Source organism: Prionailurus viverrinus, chromosome A1, assembly GCF_022837055.1.
Source record: "Prionailurus viverrinus isolate Anna chromosome A1, UM_Priviv_1.0, whole genome shotgun sequence".
Lineage (NCBI taxonomy): Eukaryota > Metazoa > Chordata > Mammalia > Carnivora > Felidae > Prionailurus > Prionailurus viverrinus.
The window spans coordinates 117,480,243-117,497,576 of NC_062561.1; the positions used below are offsets into that span (position 1 = coordinate 117,480,243).

The following is a 17,334-nucleotide window of genomic DNA, read 5'->3' on the forward strand; positions in this document are numbered from 1 at the left end:
ATTTTTTTGTTTTCCATACTGTTTTTTTTTTTGTTTTCTATACTGTTTTCCAAAGTGGCTGCACCAGTTTGCATTCCCACCAACAGTGCAAGAGGATTCCTCTTTCTCTGCATCCTCGACAACACCTCTTGTTTCTTGTGTTGTTAATTTTAGCCACTCTGATAGCTGTGAGGTGATATCTCATTGTGGTTTTGATTTGTAATTTCCCTGATGATAAGTGATGTTGAGAATCTTTTCATGTGTCTGTTATTCATCTGGATGTCTTCTTTGGAAAAGTGTCTGTTCATGTCTTCTGCCCATTTCTTCACTGGATTGTTTGTTTTGTGTTGAGTTTGGCAAGTTCTTTTTTTTTTTTTAATTTTAAAACCTTTATTTTTTTTTATTTTTTATGTTTTAGCTTAAAATAACAGAAATTTATTCTCTCAAAGTTCCAGAGTTAAGAAATCCAAACTCAAGACATCTTCAGGGTCATAGTCCCTCCTAACCTTCTAGAGAAGTGTTATTCCTTGCTCTCCCAGTTTCTGGAGGCTGGTAGCTATTTTTGGTGTTTCTTGGCTTTTAGGTGTCATTCTAACCGCCACATCCATTTTCACATTGATTTCTTTGTTTTAGATTAAAAAAATATTTTTTCAGGAATAGAACTTAGTGATTCTTCATTTACATATAACACCCAGTGCTCATCCCAACCAGTGTCCTCCTTAATGCCCCTCACCCCCTTAGCTCTTACCCCCACCGAACACACTGCCAGCAACCCTCAGTTTGTTCTCCATATTTAAGAGTCTTTTATGGTTTGCCTCCCTCTCTGTTTTTATATTATTTTTGCTTCCCTTCCCTTATGTTTATCTTTTTTGTGTCTTATTTATTTTTTATATTTATTTATTTTGGGGAGAATACAAGTGGGGGAGAGGTGGAGAGGGGGGCAGAGGATCTGAAGTGGGCTCTGCACTGACAGGCTGACAGCAGCAAGCCTGACGTGGGGCTTGAACTCATGTACCGTGAGATCATGACCTGAACCGAAGTCAGACACTCAAATGACTGAGCCACCCAGGTGCCCTTGTTTTCTATCTTAAATTCCACATATGAGTGAAATCATATAATTGTCTTTCTCTGACTGACTTACTTCGCTTAGCATAACACACTCTAGTTCCATCCAAGTTGTTGCAAATGGCTTGATTTCTTTCTTTTGGTAGCCAAGTAATATTCCATTGAATATATATACCACATCTTCTTTATCCATTCATCAGTCCATGGACATTTGAACTCTTTCCATACTTTGGCTATTGTCTATGGTGCTGCTGTAAACATTGGGGTGCATGTTCCCTGTGGATCAGCATTTTTGTATCCTTTGGGTAAATACATAGTAGTGTAATTGCTGGGCCATAGGGTAGTTCAATTTTTAATTTTTTGAGGAACCTCCATTCATTTTTCTAGAGTGGCTATACCAGTTTGCACTCCCACCAGCAGTGCATAAGCATTCCCCTTTCTCCACATCCTTGCCAACATCTCTTGTTGCCTGAGTTGTTAATTTCAGCCATTCTGACAGGTGAGGTAGTATCTCATCATCATGGTTTTGATTTGTATTTCCCTGATGATGAGTGATGATGAGTGATGTTGAACATTTTTTTCATGTCTGTTAGCCATCTGGATGTCTTCTTTGGAGAAATGCCTATTCATGTATTTTGCCCATTGCTTCACTAAATTATTTGTTTTTTGGGTGTTAAGTTTGATAAGTTCTTTGTAGATTTTGGATACTAACCCTTTGTCTGGTATGTCATTTGCAAATATCGTCTCCCATTCTGTCAGTTGCCTTTTAGTTTTGTTGATTGTTTCCTTCACTGTGCAGAAGCTTTCTATTTTGATGAGGTCTCAATAGTTCATTTTTGCTTTTATTTCCCTTGCCTCCAGAGACATGTCAAGTAAGAAGTTGCTGTGGTCAGCGTCAAAGTGGTTGCTGCCTGTCTTCTCCTGCAGGATATTGATGGTTTCCTGTCTCACATTTAGGTCTTTCATCCCTTTAAATTTATTTTTGTGTATGGTGTAAGAAAGCGGTCCAGTTTCATTCTTCTGCATATCACTGTACAGTTCTCCTAGCACCACTTGCTAAAGAGACTGTCTTTTTTCCATTGGACATTCTTCCCTGCTTTATTGAAGATTAGTCAGCCATATATTTGTGGGTCCATTTCCGGGTTCTATTCTGTTCCACAGATCTGTGTTTGTTTTTGTCCCAATACCATACTGTCTTGATGATGACAGCTTTGTAATACAGGTTAAGGTCCAGAATTGTGATGCTTCCTTCTTTGGTTTTCTTTTTCAACATTCCTTTGGCTATTTGGCTATTCTTTTGTGATTCCATACAAATTTTAGGATTGTTTGTTCTAGCTCTGCAAAGAATGCTGATGTTATTTTGATAAGGATTGCATTGAATGCATAGATTGCTTTGGGTAACATCAACTTTTTTTTTTAAATTTATTTTCTTAAATATGAAATTTAATGTCAAGTTGGTTTCCATACAACATCCAGTGCTCATCCCAACAGGTTCCCTCCTCAATGCCCATCACCCACCTCCTCTCCCTCCCACCCCCCATCAACCCTCAGTTTGTTCTCAGTTTTTAAGAGGCTCTTATGTTTTGGCTCCTTCCCTCTCTAACCTCTTTTTTTTTCCTTGTCTTCCCCCATGGTCTTCTGTTAAGTTTCCCAGGAACCACATAAGGGTGAAAACATATGGTATCCATCTTTCTCTGTATGACTTATTTCACTTAGCATAACACTCTCCAGTTCCATCCACATTGCTACAAAAGGCCATATTTCATTCTTTCTCATTGCCATGTAGTATTCCACTGTGTATATAAACCACAATTTCTTTATCCATTCATCAGTTGATGGACATTTAGGCTCTTTCCATAATTTGGCTATTGTTGAAAGCGCTGCTATAAACATTGCGGGTACAAGTGCCCCTATGCATCAGCACTCCTGTATCCCTTGGGTAAATTCCTAGCAGTGCTATTGCGGGGTCATAGGGTAGATCTATTTTTAATTTTTTGAGGAACCTCCACACTGTTTTCCAGAGTGGCTGCACCAATTTGCATTCCCACCAACAACGCAAGAGGGTTCCCGTTTCTCCAGATCCTTGCCAGCATCTATAGTCTCCTGATTTGTTCATTTTCGCCATTCTGACTGGTGTGAGGTGGTATTTCAGTGTGGTTTTGATTTGTATTGCCCTGATGAGAAGCAGCGTTGAGCATCTTTTCATGTGCTTGTTGGCCATCTGGATGTCTTCTTTAGAGAAGTGTCTATTCATGTTTTGTGCCCATTTCTTCACTGGATTATTTGTTTTTGGGGTGTGGAGTTTGGTGAGTTCTTTATAGATTTTGGATACTAGCCCTTTGTCTGATATGTTATTTGCAAATATCTTTTCCCATTCCATTGGTTGCCTTTTAGTTTTGTTGATTGTTTCCTTTGCTGTGCAGAAGCTTTTTATCTTCATGACCTCCCAATAGTTCATTTTTGCTTTTAATTCCCTTGCCTTTGGGGATGTGTCAAGTAAGAAATTGCTGCACCTGAAGTCAGAGAGGTTTTTTTCCTGCGTTCTCTTCTAGGGTTTTGATTGTTTCCTGTCTCACATACAGGTCCTTTATCCATTTTGAGTTTATTTTTGTGAATGGTGTAAGAAAGTGGTCTAGTTTCATCCTTCTGCATGTTGCCGTCCAGTTCTCCCAGTACCATTGTTAAAGAACTGTCTTTTTTCCATTGGATATTCTTTCCTGCTTTGTCAAAGATTAGTTGGCCATACTTTTGTGGGTCTAATTCTGGGGTGTCTATTCTATTCCATTGGTCTATGTGTCTGTTTTTGTGCCAATACCACGTTGTCTTGATGATTACAGCCTTGTAGTAGAGGCTAAAGTCTGGGATTGTGATGCCTCCCGCTTTGGTCTTCTTCTTCAAAATTACTTTGGTTATTTGGGGCCTTTTGTGGTTCCATACAAATTTTAGGATTGCTTGTTCTAGCTTCGAGAAGAATGCTGGCGCAATTTTGATTGGGATTGCATTGAATGTGTATATAGCTTTGGGTAGTATTGACATTTTAACAATATTTATTCTTCCAATCCATGAGCATGGCATGTTTTTCCATTCTTTTATATCTTCTTCAATTTCCTTCATAAGCTTTCTATAGTTTTCAGAATACAGATCTTTTACATCTTTGGTTAGGTTTATTCCTAGGTATTTTATGCTTCTTGGTGCAGTTGTGAATGGGATCAGTTTCTTTATTTGTCTTTCTGTTGCTTCATTATTAGTGCATAAGGATGCAACTGATTTCTCTACATTGATTTGGTGTCCTGCAACTTTGCTGAAGTCATGTATCAGTTCTAGCAGACTTTTGGTGGAGTCTACCCAGTTTTCTATGTATAATATGTCATCTGCAAAAAGTGAAAACTTGACTTCATCTTTGCCAATTTTGATGCCTTTGATTTCCTTTTGTTGTCTGATTGCTGATGCTAGCACTTCCAACACTACGTTAAACAACAGCGATGGGAGTGGACATCCCTGTCGTGTTCCTGATCTCAGGGGGAAAGCTCTCAGTTTTTCCCCATTGAGGATGATATTAACTGTGGGATTTTCATAAATGGCTTTTATGATGTTTAAGTTTGTTCCTTCTATCCCTACTTTCTCGAGGGTTTTTATTAAGAAAGGATGCTGAATTTTGTCAAATGCTTTTTCTGCATCGATTGATAGGATGATATGGTTCTTATCTTTTCTTTTATTAATGTGATGTATCACATTGATGGATTTGCGAATGTTGAACCAGCCCTGCAGCCCAGGAATGAATCCCACTTGATCATGGTGAATAATTCTTTTTATATGCTGTTGAATTTGATTTGCTAGTATCTTATTGAGAATTTTTGCATCCATATTCATCAGAGATGTTGGCCTGTAGTTCTCTTTTTTTGCTGGGTCTCCATCTGGTTTAGGAATCAAAGTAATGCTGGCTTCATAGAATGAGTCTGGAAGTTTTCCTTCCCTTCTATTTTTTGGAACAGCTTGAGAAGGATAGGTATTATCTCTGCTTTAAATTTCTAGTAGAATTCCCCTGGGAAGCCATCTGGTCCTGGACTCTTATTCGTTGGGAGATTTTTGATAACTGATTCAATTTCTTTGCTGGCTATGGGTCTGCTCAAGTTTTCTATTTCTTCCTGTTTGAGTTTTGGAAGTGTGTGGGTGTTTAGGAATTTGTCCATTTCTTCCAGGTTGTCCAGTTTGTTGGCATATAGTTTTCATAGTATTCCCTGATAATTGCTTGTATTTCTGAAGGATTGGTTGTAATAATTCCATTTTCATTTATGATTTTATCTATTTGGGTCATCTCCCTTTTCTTTTTGAGAAACCTGGCTAGAGGTTTATAAATTTTGTTTATTTAAAGAAAAAAAAACAACTCTTGGTTTCATTGATCTGCTTTTCAGTTTTTTTTTTAGATTCTATGTTGTTTACTTCTGCTCTGATCTTTATTATTTCTCCTCTTCTGCTGGGTTTGGGGTGTCTTTGCTGTTCTGCTTCTATTTCTTTTAGGTGTGCTGTTAGATTTTGTATTTGGGATTTTTCTTGTTTCTTGAGATAGGCCTGGATTGCAATGTATTTTCCTCTCAGGACTGCCTTCGCTGCTTCCCAAAGCATTTGGATTGTTGTATTTTCATTTTCATTTGTTTCCATATATTTTTAAATTTCTTCTCTGATTACCTGGTTGACCCATTCATTCTTTAGTGGGGTGTTCTTTAACCTCCATGCTTTTGGAGGTTTTCCAGACTTTTTCCTGTGGTTGATTTCAAGTTTCATAGCATTGTGATCTGAAAGTGTGCATGGTATGATTTCAATTCTTTTATACTTATGAAAGGCTGCTTTGTGACCCAGTATGTGATCTATCTTGAAGAATGTTCCATGTGCACTCGAGAAGAAAGTATATTCTGTTGCTTTTGGATGCAGAGTTCTAAATATATCTGTCCTGTCCATCTGATCCAATGTATCATTCAGGGCCCTTGTTTCTTTATTGATCCTGTGTCTAGATGATCTGTCCATTGCTGCAAGTGGGGTATTAAAGTCCCCTGCAATCACCACATTCTTATCGATAAGCTTGCTTATGTTTGTGATTAATTGTTTTATATATTTGGGGGCTCCTGTATTCGGCGCATGGACATTTATAATTGTTAGCTCTTCCTGATGGATAGACCCTGTAATTATTATATAATGCCCCTCTTCATCTCTTGTTACAGCCTTTAAAGTCTAGTTTGTCTGATATAAGCATGGCTACTCCAGCTTTCTTTTGACTTCCAGTAGCATGATAGATAGTTCTCCATCCCCTTACTTTCAATCTGAAGGTGTCCTCAGGTCTAAAATGAGTCTCTTATAGACAGAAAATAGATGGGTCTTGTTTTTTTATCCATTTTGATACCCTCTGTCTTTTGATTGGAGCATTTAGTCCATTTACATTCAGTGTTATTATAGAAAGATATGGGTTTAGAGTCATTGTGATGTCTGTAGGTTTCATGCTTGTAGTGATGTCTCTGGTACTTTGTGGTCCTTGCAACATTTCACTCACAGAATCCCCCTTAGGATCTCTTGTAGGGCTGGTTTAGTGGTGATGAATTCCTTCAGTTTTTGTTTGTTTGGGAAAACCTTTATCTCTCCTTCTATTCTGGTTGACAGACTTGCTGGATAAAGGATTGTCGGCTGCATATTTTTTCTGTTCATCACATTGAAGATTTCCTGTCATTCCTTTCTGGCCTGCCAAGTTTCAGTAGATAGGTCTGCCACTACTCTTATAGGTCTACCTTTGTAAGTTAGAGCCTGTTTATCCCTCAGTGCTTTCAGAATTTTCTCTTTATTCTTGTATTTTGCCAGTTTCACTATGATATGTCATGCAGAAGACTGATTTAAGTTACATCTGAAGGGAATTCTCTGTGCCTCTTGGATTTCAATGCCTTATTCCTTCCCCAGATCAGGGAACTTCTCAGCTATGATTTGTTCAAGTACACCTTCAGCCCCTTTCTCTCTCTTCTTCTTCTGGAATTCCTATTATACGGATATTGTTCCATTTGATTGCATCACTTAGTTCTCTAATTCTCCCCTTATACTCCTGGATTTTTTTATCTCTCTTTTTCTCAGCTGCCTCTTTTTCCATAATTTTATCTTCTAATTCACCTATTCTCTCCTCTGCCTCTTCAATCTGTGCTATTGCCGCCTCCATTTTATTTTGTACCACATTTATAGCATTTTTTAGCTCCTTGTGACTATTTCTTAGTCCCTTGATCTCTGTAGCAATAGATTCTCTGGTGTCCTCTATACTTTTCTCAAGCCCAGCAATTAATTTTATGACTATTATTCTAAATTCTTGCTCTGTTATATTGCTTAAATCATTTTTGATCAATTCGTTAGCGGTCGCTACTTCCTGGAGTTTCTTTTGAGAATTCTTCCGTTTGGTCATTTTGGATAGTTTCTGGGGTGGTGCAGAACTGCAGGGCACTTCCTCTGTGCTGTCCAGAGTAACTTGTGTTGGTGGGCTGGGCCACAGTCAGACCTGATGTCTGCCCCCAGCCCACCACTGGGGCCACAGTCAGACTGGTGTGTACCTTATCTTCCCCTCACCCAGGGGCAGGACTCACTGTGGAGTGGTGTGACCCCTGTCTGGGCTACTTGCACACTGCCAGGTTTGTGGTGCTGCTTTGATGGGATCTGGCATATTAGCCGGGGTGGATCTGCAAGGTGCACAGAGATGGGAGGAGCAGGCTTAACTAGTTTTGCCGGCGGTGGTCCCCTGGGGGAGGGGCCCTGCAGCACCCGGAGGGAGGCCGACCCCTCAGAGGGATGCATCCAATGAAACACAGCGTTAGGCATTTGTGTGGTGCAAGCAAGTTCAGTGATGGGAACTGGTTCCTTTTGGAATTTCGGCTGTGGGATGGGAGAGGGAAATGGCACCTGCCAGCACCTTTGTTCCCCCCACGGAGCTGAGCTCTGTCTTCCGGGGTTCAACAACTCTCCTCCTGGTGTCCTCTCACCCTCCCCGCTCTCCAAGAGCAGAGCCGTTGACTTTTAACATTCCAGATGTTAAGTCCCGCTGGCTGTCAGAACTCACAGAGTCCGGCCCTTAACTTTTGCAAACCAGACTTCGGGGGCTCTGCCTTGCTGGGCGGGTGGGCTGCTCCCCTACCGCCGCGGCTCCCTCTCCCTGGTCCTTGTAGCACGCATCGCCTCTCTGCCCTTCCTACGCTCTTCCGTGGGCCTCTTGTCTGTGCTTGCCTCTAGTCCATTCTGCTAGTCTCTGGTGGTTTTCTGGATTGTTTAGGCAGATGTGGGTGGAATCTAAGCGATCAGCAGGATGAGGTAAGCCCAGCATCCTCCTACTCTGACATCTTCCTCCTAGCTTTTCTTAATAAATAGACCCCTTAATTATGATATAATGCCCTTCTTCATCTCTTATTACAGTCGTTGTTTTAAAATCCAGTTTGTCTGATATAAGTGTGGCTACTCCAGCTTTATTTTGATGTCCATTAGCATAATAGATGGTTCTCCATCCCCTAACTTTCAATCTGCTGGTGTCCTCAGATCTAAAATGAGTCTCTTGTAGGCAGCATATAGATGGTCTTTTTTTTTTTTTTAATCCGTTCTGATACCCTATATCTTTTGATTGGGGCATTTAGCCCATTTACATTCAGATTGATTATTGAAAGATATGGATTTAGTGCCATTGTGTTATCTGTAGATTCCATGTTTGTGGTGATGTCCTCTGGTCCTTTGTAGTCTTTGATGCTTTCCACTCACAGAGCCCCCTTAGGACCTCTTGCAGGGCTGGTTTCGTGATCATGAACTCCTTTAGTTTTTGTTTGTCCTGGAAAGTCTTTATCTCTCCTTCTATTCCAAATGATAGTCTTGCTTGATAAAGGATTCTTGGCTGCATATTTTTCATATTCAGAACATTGAATATTTCCTGCCACTTCCTTCTGGCCTGCCAAGTTTCAGTGGATAGGTCTGCTACTAACCTTATGTGTCTACCCTTGTAGCTTAAGGACATTTTACCCTAGCTTCTTTCAGAATTCTCTCTTTATCTTTGTATTTTGCCAGTTTCACCATGATATGTTACAGTGATTAACTGGTTTTTGTTGATTTTGAATGGAGTTTTCTCTGCCTCTTGGACTTGGATGTCTGTTTCCTTCCTCAGATTAGGGAAGTTCTCATCTATAATTTGTTAAAATAAACTTCCTACCCCTTTCTCTTGCTCTTCTTCTTCTGACACTCCTATGATATGGATATGGTTTCATTTCATGGAATCACTTAGTTCTCTAATTGTCCCCTCATGATCTAGTAATTTCTTTTCCATCTCTTGTTTCAGCTTCATTATTTTCCATAATTTTATCTTCTATTTCAGCTATTCTGCTGTCTGCTTCTTCCATCCTTGCTGTCACTGTATCTAGTTTATTTTGCATCTCGGTTGTAGCATTTTGAAATTCATCCTGACTAGTTCTTAGGTCTTTGATCTCTGCAGCAAGAGTTTCTATGGTGTCTTCTATACTTTTTTCAGCTCAGGTATTAGTCTTATGACTGTTTTTCTAAATTCTTGTTCAGATATATTTTTTATATCTGTTTTGAGCAATTCTCGGGCTGTGATTTCTTTTTTTAATTTTGTTTATATTAAAAAAATTTTTTTTCAGTGTTTATTTATTTTTGAGACAGAGAGAGGCAGAGCATGAATGGGGGAGGGTCAGAGAGAGAGGGAGACACAAAATCTGAAGCAGGCTCCAGGCTCTGAGCTGTCAGCACAGAGCCCAACATGGGGCTCGAACTCACAGACCGTGAGCTCGTGACCTGAGCCAAAGTTAGACCCTTAACCGACTGAGCCACCCAGGCACCCCACTGGCTGTGATTTCTTTTTGACCTTTCTTTTGAGGGTAATTCCTCCATCTTGTCATTTTGACTAGGTTTTTGTCTTTTGCGTGTTTTAAAAGGTGGTTATGTGTCTTGCACCTGAGAGTACTACTATATTAAAAAGGGGGTCATACCCTCTCCAGGGCCTGGCACTCCAGGGAGTGTTTCTGCTGTATGTTGCATGCACTCTGTTGTTGCATTTTAGCTGCTCTGTTCTACTGGTCAGTCCTCTGCAGAGCTCTTCCTTGATTGTAGTGGTGGAGTGTTTGGACCTTTAGGTAGGTGTGCTTTGATTTGTTGAAGTAACCCTAGAAAAATAAGGGAGGGTGAAAGCCTTATGCCATAAAAAGAGAAAAATGAAAGGAGAGAAAAGTAAACCAGAGAATCAAAAAACTCAATCCTGCCAAACTATCTCCTTCCAACTGTGGAGATCCTTCTGCTGCTCTGCAGATCAATTTCCTGGGTGTTCCAAGTGATCTCAACCTCAAAAACAGCTGTGTTTGAGGGATGAGGACAATCCTGGTCCCCCTACTGCTCTTCCATCTTAATTCCCCCTGAACTCTTTTTTTTTTATTTCTTTAAGGTCAATAGTAATGTCTCCTCTTTCATTTCTGGTTTTAGTAATTTTCATTTTCTTGTCTTTTCTCTTGGTCAGTCTAGGTAAAAGTTTGTCAATTATGTTGATCTTTTCAAAGAACCAGCTTGTGGCTTCAGCTTCATTGTCTTTCTCTACTATTTTTCCATTATTTATTTCATTTATTTCTGCCATAATCCTATTTACTCTCTTTGTTTTGTTTGCTTTGGGTTTTGTTTGCTCTTATTTTTCCAGAAACTTAAAGTAGGAGGTTAGGTTATTGATATGAGGCATTTCTTCATTTTTCTGTGTCAATATTACAGCTATACATTTTCCTCTGAGCACTGCTTTAGTTTCATCCCATAAGTTTCTCATATATTGTATCTTCATTTTCATTTGTCTCAGAGTGTTTTATAATTTTCCTTGCTCTTCTTTGACCCATTGGTTACTTTAGCATATGTGATTTAATTTCCACATATTTGTGAATTTCTCAAATTTCATTTTGTTATTGATTTCTAATTTCTTTCCATTGTGGTCAGAGAACACACTTTGTATGGTATCAATACTTTTAACTTTATTGAAGCTTATTTTATGCTTAGTGTTGGGAAGGGCAGTCTAATTTGTAGTCTTTCGACCTTCACTTATTCACATAAGAATGGGCCTTGGACTTGGAACACTTCCTTACCAAGAGATAAGGAGTTCACAACAGCCTGTCCTAGGCTTATCATCTTGTGTGGAAATATCATTCCCTATTTTAGGCTCAGTGAAGCACTTTTGTTTCTGGTTAGAGTGTGCGAATCATATGGCATCTGGCCAGTCCCACTGTTAGTCTTCTGTGGAAAGGGGTAAAGGTTTTTCCACTGTGGTACAAGAGTGCACATAGTCATATTGCCCTGCTATAGCCTCTAGGAGAAACCCACTGGCCTTGGGGTACTGATGCTCAATACTGAAATTGATTACCACACTTTCCAAAGCTCCAGTAGCCAGAATTCTCTCTTAGCACTCTCTCACATCTTGGCCCAGTTTTCATGGCACTTAGTAACTTCTTTTCATATATATTATGCTTGAAGTCCAAATGTTTTATAGAATCTCATCAAAGATGAAAGCTAATAATGTCACTGAACTCTTTTTAGTTCTATTTATTTTTTTCTTTAATTTTCTTGGATTTTATGAGTAGAAAATTATATCAGCTATAAACTTATCTTGTAACCATACATGTTATCCTCCTTTCTAACACACACACACACACACACACACACACACACACACACAGTCACACTTTCTTATCTTGTGTTGTTTAGAGTATCCAAGTCAGTATTGAATAATACTATGACATGAAATGTCTTGTTATGCTCATGATTTTTCATGGAGATAATTCTGGTGTTTTACTGTTTAAAATGAAGATGGTCATTTGTAACAGCTGTCAAATTTTATCAAATTTCTGTTAAGAATCTATCATAATGATGATCTAGTGATATTTGTTTAGCATGTTTTGAAACCATAATGTGAGATTTGTATGTTGTCTTTTTTTGGATAATGTTGATAGTGTCTTGTTAGATTTTTTTTTTAAGTTTATTTATTTTGAGAAGGAGAGAGAACACAGGGGAAGGGCAGAAGGAAAATCCCAAGTAGGCTCTGAGCTGTCAGTGCAGAGCCCAGTGCGGGGCTTGATCTCACCACCATGAGATCATGACCTGAACAGAAATAAAGAGTCATACACTTAACCAACTGGGCCACTGAGGTGCCCTTCTTGGTTTAATTTTTATTTCAGGTTAGGTACTGTCTAATAAACTGATGCCTGGTGGGGTTGTTGGTAAAGGTTTCAGGCCTTCCTTTTCAGCTACACTTGATGAAAACTTTCATCTGCAGCTCAGAGGAAGATGTGGCGTTACTACTTACCAAATACATAGCAATATGAAATTTGAATGTAGGTAAAATATATTATGTGATTGAACTAGATAGGTTAGCTCTTAACACAATGACATTCATCATATTTGAGTGAAAAGAAAAAGTATAAAAGTCTAGGACTTTCTGATCTGTGGCTTAAGAGTATCTCAAAAAAAATAGGTGTGAATTTTAGTTTTCAATCCATGATTAAAAAAGTGATATGGGTGTTAAAGAGCTAGATGCAATTTTAGACTCTTTTCCTTGATTTATAGTATTTTGTTTGAAAGTGATGCAGGGGTACCTGGGTGACTCAGTCGGTTAAGTTTCTAACTCTTGGTTTTGGCTGCACTTGGGTCATGATCTTGGGGTTGTGAGAAAGAGCCCAATGCTCCAATTCTCTCTCTCTCTCTCTCTCTCTCTCCCTTTACACCATTTTCATTCTCTCTCTCTCTCTTTCCCTCTCTCTCAAAAAAAAAAAAAAGTGATGCAGGCTGGCTGGGTTCAAGGAGCCAGAGGGGGTCCCACAGGACCAGCAAAGGGGGTCCTTGGCTTTTCCCAGGACGGAAATCAAACATGAACCAAAAGGAAGTGAGAGCAGAGTTTATTGAAGATACAGACAGAGAGCAGATTCAGACAGAGAGTCTGAGAAACTCAGAAGGAAGGTAGGGGCCTAGGTCCTAGCAAGAACTGAAGCAGGAAAAGGAGCAAAAAAGGCAGTTTTTTCATGGGGTCCCTTCAGTTTCCCTTTCTAGATCTATTCTTACACATGCCTTAATGTGCATCCTCCTTGTAAAGGTCAAGGAGTTCATGATTTCTTTGGAGTCTTCCAGCACAACAGATTAACATCTAAGGAATGACTAGGTGAGGTTGTCATGAATGTTTTCCAAGACCACTGACTCAAGGGCCTCAGTGACTTATGGAGGACGTCTAAAAACTCATCGTTTTGACCAATTCTTGGATGCCTGAGGGGACACATATACCAGACCACCATCCTCAACAAAAACCCCAAGCCCCAAGCAAAGACAAGACTCTGTCTCTCCTTTCCTTTCTGAGTCTCCCAGACTCTCTTTCTGACTCTGCTCTGTCTATCTTCAGTAAACTCTGCTCTCCCTTCCTCTCAGTTTGCGTTTCCATCCAGGAAGATTGATTTCCATTCTGGGAGAAGCAAACGACCCTCTTCACTGGTCCTGTGGGACTCCCTCTGGGTCCTTGGACTCAGCCAGCCTGCATTAAAAGGGCCAGATATCCTCTTTTTGGATAAGATATGACCAACCTGGAGTATGACTTTAGGTTCTGAGGGCTATACTTTGAAGATGAAATAGAAAACAATTTTTAGAAAAAGGTAATTTTTTGGAAAATTATTACATAATCATAAAGTAGTAAGTAAACACAACATAGAGTTAGAGTGAGGATTCACAAAAGAAAGGTCCAAGATACTTTATATGGTATTATGTGATGTATTATGTGAAAAACTGGTTCCTTGGCAATAGAAAATTGAGAAAGATATTCTGTAGTAATGTGTTATTGGTAAGGATGTAAGTAAAAAAAGAAAAAAGGATGACATAGGTTGTTGTATATTGAGAGTGCTTTAGCCACTTAATTTGTGTGCCCAGAACCCAGCTAGATACTTAAGACACAAAATTTGAGTGATACAGATCTCTACTCTCAAAGAAGTCCTACTCTGTTAGACTTGATTTGGACACTTCATTAAGCTTTACAGGATGAAAATGTGCTTGATGTGATGCTGCTGATGTCCTGTCTTTTAGTTTCTTAAGCACATAACATGTTCTCAAGGAATAATCTTAAGCACTAAGAAAAAATCTGGTTTAGGGGCACCCTGGGTAGCTTACTTGGTTAAGTGTCCAACTTTGGCTCAGGTCATGATCTCACAGTTAGTGTTCGAGCCCTGCGTTGGGCTCTGTGCTGACAGCTCAGAGCCTGGAGCCTGCTTCCATTCTCTCTCTCTCTCTCTCTCTCTCTCTCTCTCTCTCTCTCCCCCTCTCCCTCTCCCCCTCCCCCATTTGTGCTTTGTCTTTTTCTCTCAAAGGTAAACATTAAAACAATTCTTTTTTTTTTAAATTTTTTTTTCAACGTTTATTTATTTTTGGGACAGAGAGAGACAGAGCATGAACGGGGGATGGGCAGAGAGAGAGGGAGACACAGAATCGGAAACAGGCTCCAGGCTCTGAGCCATCAGCCCAGAGCCTGACGCGGGGCTCGAACTCCCGGACCGTGAGATCGTGACCTGGCTGAAGTCGGACGCTTAACCGACTGCGCCACCCAGGCGCCCCTTAAAACAATTCTTTAAAAAAGAAAATCTGGTTTAAAATCATACATATCCTTTTGTTGTGGGGTTGTCGAGAACAATGGCCAAGAATTTCTTGAGATGTTATATGGTGCAACATAGTGAGTTTATTTAAGTAGCATAGGACAGGACCCATGTGCAGAAAAAGCTGCACTTTCTGCTGTATGAAGCTTGTAGTTATATGCTTAGTGCTCAAGGTGGAGGGAACATGTAGGAAGTATCATAAATATTTCTTTGAATTTCTACTCATAAAACTGCTTTCACAAGATTTCTCTGGTGTTTATCATTCAGTTTGATATTAACTATGGGTGAGATACACAGGCAGTCATGAGACCCTTTAAGGATGTAGCAACCAGCACATATTTAATCCTTATTAAACCTATGCAAGCATGGCACCTGGGTGGCTCAGTTGGTTAAGCTTCCGACTTTGGCTCAGGTCATGATCTTGCAGTTCATGAGTTTGAGCCCTGTGTCGGGCTCTGTGCTGACAGCTCGTGAAGCCTGGAGCCTGCTTGGGATTCTGTGTCTCCCTTTCACCCTGCTCCTCCCCTGCTCACACTCTGGTTCTCACTCTCATAAACAAATAAAAATATTTTTAAAAACTATGCAGGCTGTAGGTCAGCCTTCGGGACTAAAGGTGAGCATTTCTACTTCTATCCTTCATCACTTTTGCTGACATACTCTTTGGTGTATGTCAAATTTACTTTTTTCCTATTTGGCTGCAAGATCTCTAATAGGAGCTTATCCATTATGGCTAGAAATCTTTTGAATTTATTTCAAAATTTATTTATTAAATAAAAATTTGAAGTTATTTAGTTTAAGGCCAAGTTTGGTTGGGAGAGGTTTATAATAATTGTTTTGGCAATAGAATCCAAGCAGAAATCAAGACTGTTTTTGTATTGAGTCCACTTAAAGTTATACTTGCGCGTAATTAAAACTTGAAAATACCTGAATTAGGGGAAACTATGGAAAATGGCATAAAATGGCAAAATGAAATATTTGAAAGTTTCTGCTAAGGAGAAATTTTGTTAATTTATGATTTAATGTTCAACAAGTCATCTTATACAAAAGGAAGAACTTGTGACTTCCTCATCTTTGGGGTTTTCGAATATCCCAAGTATCTCCTAAATAATGCTTTCGCACAAATCCCAGTTATGCCTAAAGATAGGGAGGCTGATGTTGGGACAAATCCTACTAGGTGAGTGCTATTCATTTATTCTTTACAGAAATTAAATCTTTTGAAAATAATCATTAGTGGCAGTTTGGACAGAGAAATGGGGGAAAGGGGAAGCCAAAAGTGTGAGAGGGGTGTGAAGGGGGAAGAGTTTTTGTCAGCATTTTCCGTGTTGATTTTCAGTATGAGTTTTTCCTTTTCCCCACTTGCTAATCTACACCCCCCCACACTGTCCTCCTAGACAGAGCTCAGAAATCCTAAATCCAGTCTAACTGGGAACTTGATTGTAGGTCTTAAAATCAGGGGCATTCCAAAAGTTGAGTATATCTCTCCAGATGTATTTCATCAGCTGCTATTGGAAAAGTGAAAAGTATAATCTTTCACCCCAAAGCAGTTAGCAGCATTAAATGAAAGCGAGGAAATGCAAATTTTAATCTCTGGCATTTGAAGTAGATAATTAGTTTTGGTTCTGAAATTTGGTGAAAAAATTTAATTTTTATGGGTTATTTCACATCTTAATGAAGATCCCCAGTGATGGCTATATTTATGTCTCTACCTAAACATTTCACTGGGCTGACATATTTCCTGCTTTAATTTTATCCAAGACTTGGTGTCAATGATTTTCTTGGTTCCTTATCTCAGAAAGACAAATTAGTCAAGGGCATTTACTATTTAAATTGCCTTATGTTGCGCTTACTCTGCTTTCCGGGAAGAGATAAGGGCTGGGTTTGTATTGTTCTGGGGAGGTGATTGGTTCTTAGTGGCATAATGAATTTACCAATCCCACTTTCAGTCTTAAAACCAGAATGCTGGAACAGCTTACCTCCCCCACCCCCATTTTAATCATCAGTTTTTAAAAACTATTATAACAGTGTATTCAAACATACAGTAAAGAGAATTGTGTAATTAGCTCCCATGTATCCAGCCTTCAGCTTCAGTGATTATCAACACTTGTAGGCAGTTTTCTGAACAGAAAATACAGTGCCCTGAAAGCTTCAATTCTTGATCAGTATCTAGCTTTTGTCTTTCAAATTTTGGTTCCTGGGGCTTTCGACGTTGCAATTACATTAAAAGAAGTTTAAGGAATTTAGTGTTTAATAGTCATTGAAGTCACTCTTTTTCAGTTCGCCTCCCCTCAGGGAAAGCCGCGGGTTGTTGGGCGCAAGGCCAAATTTGGAGATAACTTCTTGTAGCTCGGAGGTGTTTTTTACAAGGACAGACCAATGTCCCAATTTCCCTTCAGAATACCGGCTTAAAAACGAAGTTGGACAACATATGGGCAGTTAGTTCCTACCCTGCCTCAATGCTGTTTTCTAAATATTTACAGAGAATAAATTTACACAGTAGTTTTCTGGTTACACTCTGGAGAGTATCTCAGTAACTTTCTTCCACTTCCACTTCACACGTCCCATTGGGGAGGAGTGTCAGTTTTTCTGAGTTTCAGGGGCTTGTACTGACTGGTTTCTAACCTGTCTCATCCAGAGCGTC

General features: G+C 39.5%; 1 protein-coding gene and 1 long non-coding RNA gene across 5 annotated transcripts in view; both read left to right on the plus strand.

The window, feature by feature from the left end:
- Positions 1–17,334, plus strand: part of LOC125172886 (protocadherin alpha-C2) — a 174,953-nt gene that overhangs the window by 66,521 nt on the left and 91,098 nt on the right. The gene's annotated exons all lie outside the window — the stretch shown is intronic.
- On the plus strand, positions 1,941–16,818 carry LOC125172953 (uncharacterized). The gene is made up of 3 exons (XR_007154876.1): positions 1,941–2,076; positions 4,920–4,921; positions 16,804–16,818. It is a non-coding gene; the product is annotated as an uncharacterized LOC125172953 (long non-coding RNA).